Genomic DNA, 6,826 nt, shown 5'->3' on the forward strand with positions numbered 1-6,826 from the left:
TTTAGTGTCATCAGTACTCATCTCATATTTTGTGTTATTTTCTTAAGAAACACCTTAGATAATTGTATTTTGGTTGGACTAAAGAATATTTGGAGCACAAGTTAATTATATGTTTGTATGCAAACTTTACCGAAAAAATCTAAAAATCTAAAAAAATCCGAGGTTTATTAGTTTGGTTTGATTTATAAATTTAAAAATTCGACACAATGGTTTGGTTTGGTATTTGAAAAACCCGAACCAACCCGAGGTTGAAAAATCCAAATTTTATTAGTTTGGTTTGGTTTATAAATTTAAAATTTTTACACAAATGATTTGGTTTGATATTTGAAAAACCCGAACCAACCCAATCATGTACACCCCTACATGTTATAATATCTTCTTCTTTGATAACTTTTTTTTTTGCATATTTCATGAGTTTGATCATATTGAATGATCAAATATATCGTCTTTTAGAGGTATATCTAAGACTGATTTTTCGATGATATAGTTGATAGAGCTCATATATTTTTATATGAAAAATATTACAATTATTAGTTACGACTCTTGATCACCCACGACTTTAACTTTTTAGGAAATCTTGCTTTTATGTCATAGGACTTGTTACAAAACCAACAATTTGGTCTTAGACTGTGTTTTTATGTTTAAAAAAGTTTCTAAGAAGTTCACTTATATATTCTCTTTGTCTAATTAATTGTGTCACTCTTTCTTTTTAGTCCGCTCAAATATAATATTTTTTTATATTTAATAATCAAAAACTCTCATCTTACCTTTACATATAAATATTTATTACCAAAATAAGTTTTTTTAAAAAAGAATTCTTTTTTTTGTAATATTCCATTGTCTTGTCAAATTTTACTATATTATAAGAGGGAGTTTCAAGTACTCAAGCAGGCAACTGGTTAATATGCTTGCTTGAGCACTTTGAGGGTATTTGTGTAATTTTATTAGTGATTCTTTCGTTTTAATTTGTTTCCCTTATTATTATTTTTTTATATATTTAAAAATTATGTAAAAATACTATAAATTATGATAATTGACAACTTAAAATATTTTTTTTAAAAATATAAAAAGTTCAACTAATTCTTGAAATTAATCTATCAGTGTCAACATAAAATGGGACAAAAGAAGTAACATGTATTATTTAATTTGAAAACTAAGTAAAACGTATTGTAAATCTCAATAATTAACAATATTTGATGGACTCTTGAAATTCTATATGTCATACATATATTAGGACAAGGGGAATAACATATATTATTTAAAAAGTACTATAAATCACAATAATTAACAACTTAGAATATGTAAAAATCATATTAAAAATTAGTTGACTATCTAAACTCTATTTATATCACATAAACTGAGACATAAAATAACAGATATTGTGCCCGTGCTAGTACGGACACCTATGTCCAAGTATATTCACAAAAATATGAATGAAGTATATAAATAATATATCTTGAAAAACTATCTTGTTCTAAATCCAGAATTTATAAAGTTAAAATCATGAATACGTCTTTTTGGTGTTTCATCATGTAAAAGTTTAAATAATACTATCTGTTATTTGTACTGATATTCTGCAATTGTCTTATAGAAAGTAAAGACTAGTTGTAAGAAGAACAACTGCAAAACTGTCTGGGATGATGAATTGACCCTTGCACTCAAATATCCAAATGTTCAAATTGTTTTGGTGAGTATTCTCTCTTAATATTATTCTTCAATGAAACTAATAAAGCTCAATTGTATAGCTAAATATTTTTACGTTAATAGACAGAAAATCTATTATCACTAAATGTCTTTGGCATAAAAATAAACATGATCCCTAACTTGGCTTCAGCAGACAGTTATGTCCACAAACTTTGAGTGTGCACAAGTAGCCACCTAAACTTGTATAAAATTGAACAAGTAACACATGTAGCACACAAAATTCCTATGTATGGTGCCATGTAGAACGAATGTGTCCATTTGTTCAATTTTCTAAAAGTTTAAGTGTCCACTTGTGCACATCCAAAGTTAAAGGTCGTAGTTGTCATCTGATGCCAAGTTAAGGGTCATATTTATGTATTATGTCAATGTCTTTTTTGTTGTAGTGAAGGTAAAAATTTAATTAGTCAACCAACTAAGCTACTAATATTTCTCGATAGATAATTTTAATTTGATGATTATGATATTTTCAGACTGTGTATGACAAAGATACATTTAGTAAAGATGACAAAATAGGTGAAGCAAAGATAGACATCAAACCATATCTTAAAGCATTGGAAATGAGCTATCATCAAGACCTTCCAGATGGTGTCAAAATGTGGAATGTGGTGAAGTAAAATTGCAAATTGAGGTGATTCCTAAAATGATATCTGAGGATGCATTCTATATTGCATAAGCTATAATTTTATTAGTAAATTTAATAATATGTATAAGTGTTATGGGATGAGCCTTGTATTAGGTCATTCTAATCTATATCTATATATATATATATATAATAGGAGAGGTGATAGCGCCTACGTGTCATCACCACAATTAATCTCTAATTTTAACTTTAAAAATTAATTTATTAAATAGAATTAATTCAATATTTAATCAAAGAAAATAAGTTGCTTTAAGTTGCTTTTTTAAAAGAAACGTTACAGTTTTTTTAGCCAATTAAAATAGTTAGTTTTTTTTAAAAAAAAAAAAAAAACGTATATCTATCTATATATAATAGGAGAAAAAAACAACATACATGTCAGCACCACAATTAATCTTGATTAAAAAAAAAAAAAACGTATATCTATCTATATATAATAGGAGAAGAAAAACAACATACATGTCAGCACCACAATTAATCTTGAAATTTTAATATTTAAAAATTAAATCTAATAAAGAAATATGACTTTTTTTTTAAAAAAAAAAACACATGTCAGCAAATTCTATCCACATTTTCATGTTGCTAAAGAATAGGATTTTATTAATTAATAAGAAATTTATTTTAAGTTTTAAATTTTAAACTCAATTATCTATTTTTGAAATACATTTAAAAATAAAAACTACCTATTCAACCGAATTGAAACTTCCTTACGCTTTTAAAGTTCTAATTTAAAAATATTTTAAATTAACCAAAAATAAATAAAAAAGAGCGACCAACTAAATAATTCCATGTTTCTTTTAAATATAATAATATAATAATAATTTGGATAACAACGCATTTGAATTGAATATTTGAATTCATGGTTACATGTTTTTAATTTTTAATTCTTTTTAAAGTTTAATTTTTTTAAATTTGAATTTTCAAATTTCCTACTTTAAGATACAATTATCTTTAATTATATTAAATAATAAATTACAATTACAATTTTGATAAAATGAATTTGAATTGCATATTGGTTAGTTTCCACGAAAAAATGTTTTTCAATTTGAATTTTAAAATATATTTTAAAAATAAAGTGCAAATTTGTAAATAATAATAATAATAATCATAATAAAAATAAAATAAAAATAATAATTTGGATATTAAAATATGATAAATTTTTAATTAAAATTAATTATTTAAAACATCTATAGGTGATAGCATTTTTAAAATTTTAAAATATCAATTAATTAATTAATAATTATCTTTAATTATATTAAATAATAAATTACAAATACAATTTGAAAAACAAGATAGAAATTTAACACGGTTTAAAAAATTAACGTGACAGTTTTTTAAAAACTAAAACATATAAACCTAACAAAACCACATTTATCTAACTTCCCATTTTTCTTGCCCACTTCTTAGTTTTCTCTGAAATGGAAAATTTCATTAGAGAAATATTTCACAAAATAAATTATATAATGCCTCACAAGTTCTACCATGAATGTACGTGTCGTATTTGAAATGTTACCAAACACGTTATTGATGTTGAAGTTAACAAGAAAGTTCGTAACAAGATATTAAGAAAGAGGATCCATGCGAGGACGTCAATAGTCTCGATGCACGGAAGAAGTTAGAGAAAGGATTAAGAAGAATGATGTGGTTAATGATTTTATTTGTGGTTTATACAAATTTCTACATAAATCGGATTAAAGACATTGAATTTCATGTTTATTTGGTTTTCTCTTATTCTTTCTACCTGTTCCAGTGATATTTGACCATTTTCAGACTTAAAAAATGTATCTCAATGACATGTTTTGTTATTTCTTCAAAACGATATTATTGGTTTCCTTAACTGCATGCAATTGTAGGATACTAATTGAATTGTCAAAGATATTCTATTTACATTGGATGATTATGTTGAATCTTTTGTCTTTTGTTAATGTTATTGTTAAATACATAATTACTATTACTTTACTTTTACTACTATATACGTATATACAAGATAAAACATCAAATTTTTATAGTCATCACAAAATATGTTAGGTATTTATATTCATCACAAGATATATTAGGTATTTTATGCTTTTGTACTTTGAGCTTTTTCTATCTGAGATTGAAGTAATAAACTTCTTTTTTTGACTATTATACAAAAAAGAATAAGCCATTAATTGGCCAATTAACTTTTCAAAATTTATTTCTGCTTATAAATTGATTTATTTATTATCTCACATAATTTAATGAACTTTATGTAAACTACGCAATTCTACTCTACTATTAATAAGAGAGAGACCCGTTTTTGTTTGTTTGAAAAGAATTAAATGTATATATTTTTCCTATAGTATTCATGTATTTAAAATTTAATTTTAAAAATATTGATTTAGTCTAATTCAATTTAACTTTGAATATTAATTGAACTGGCTCTAAAAAAATAAAATATGACAAGTATTTTGAAGGAGGGGTACTATTTATTTCATTTATTAATAATAATTTTATGCCATACTTTAAGAATTTAGTAAATTTATGTTTACTAACTAATTATGTATTAATGTGCATATGCGGGCAAACTAATTTTATATATATATATATATATATATATGTGTGTGATTATTCTATATATCATCAATTATTTGTGTTTCTTTTGGTGTTACATGTATATTTTTTTTATACCGTAAATGTTGAATCTTTTTCTTAGACTTTAAGTACATTTACAAAAAGTGTTAATTGTCTCTAAAAAACATATTTAGCGGCAATTAAGCTAATGGACTTTTTGAGTCTTTTCTCATTCAAAGTACATAAATTGAGTGCATGAAGCATAGAAACATACAGCTCGAGCTGCAAATTGTGCAGTATCCAACCCTTGTCCTAGAGTGTTAGTTTCATTAAACTATAGATTCAAACTTTCTTTTAAATATGTACAACTTATCATTAATAACATGAAGATGATACAATAATAAATTGCGGAATGACCTGAGAGACCCTTGTATTTGACTCGTTTTGTAGGTTGGATTCCTGTACTTGCGATTTTGCCAACTGAACCCTTAAACTCGATGAAACTCTAATTTTTAAGCCCCTCTGACCATTGACCGAGCTTATGTGACACTAAAATGGCTGAATTGGACAAATACGTGACCACACGCGTTTTTTAAGCAAGTGAATACAATATTGTTATTTTAAAATTGTCAAAATTATAAGACAAAACAATAATAATAAATTTTAAAAAATAATATTGAAAACCTCCTTCTTCACTCCACCCCACCTCGCCCCACCCCCACCCCTTCTATCTTCTTCTTCAGCCCCACCCCACCGCACCCTTTTTCTCTTCTTCTTCAACCTCAGCCCCCACCCCCACCCTCCCCCGCCCCTACTCCTTTTCTTCTTCTTCTTTTTCAACCTCAGCCTCATCCACGCCCACCCTCCCCCGCTCCTACTCCTTTTCTCTTCTTCTTCTTCTTTGACGTACACATTATCACTATAAAATCATCAAATAAAAAATTGAAAAAAGTTTTTGCAAGAAAATATATCATTCACCATTTATATAGACTTAATTCTTTAAGATCTACTACTTGAATTTATGTATAAACATATTTTTTCCAATTTGAAGTTTTTTTGATATCTCCTTTTATCAAATCAAAATAAATAAAACCCTAAAACATGTGCAAGAACTAATTATAATCTATCACATTTTGTGATTGAGGAAATTTTTGAGTGTGGACTGTGATGAAAGATGAAAATGATAGAAGGTGGGAACAAAGAAGATAAAGTGGGGGTGAAATGAGGAGTTGGGAACCTAAATAGGCCACAAAAACATAAAAGTGACCAAAATAAGTCACTATTTTAGAAAGTAACTAAAATAGGCTTAGTGGAAGAAAAAATTCCACTTTATCTAATATTCTAAACGTTTTCCGTTAGTCCCATAACGTGTATATTTTAATATATAACAGAACTATTTCCTACACTTTATAAAATGGAACTATTTCTTACACTTTATAAAGTGTAAGAAAAAGTTCCACTTTACAAAGTGTAAGAAAAACTTACACTTTATAAAGTGTAAGAAAAAGTTCCACTTTACAAAGTGTAAGAAAAACTTACACTTTATAAAGTGTAAGAAAAAGTTCCACTTTACAAAGTGTAAGAAAAACTTACACTTTATAAAGTGTAAGAAAAAGTTCCACTTTACAAAGTGTAAGAAAAACTTACACTTTATAAAGTGTAAGAAAAAGTTCCACTTTACAAAGTGTAAGAAAAACTTACACTTTATAAAGTGTAAGAAAAAGTTCCACTTTACAAAGTGTAAGAAAAACTTACACTTTATAAAGTGTAAGAAAAAGTTCCACTTTACAAAGTGTAAGAAAAACTTACACTTTATAAAGTGTAAGAAAAAGTTCCACTTTACAAAGTGTAAGAAAAACTTACACTTTATAAAGTGTAAGAAAAAGTTCCACTTTACAAAGTGTAAGAAAAACTTACACTTTATAAAGTGTAAGAAATAGTTCCATTTTA

Source organism: Solanum tuberosum, unplaced genomic scaffold (assembly GCF_000226075.1).
Source record: "Solanum tuberosum cultivar DM 1-3 516 R44 unplaced genomic scaffold, SolTub_3.0 scf00791, whole genome shotgun sequence".
NCBI classification, from domain to species: domain Eukaryota; kingdom Viridiplantae; phylum Streptophyta; class Magnoliopsida; order Solanales; family Solanaceae; genus Solanum; species Solanum tuberosum.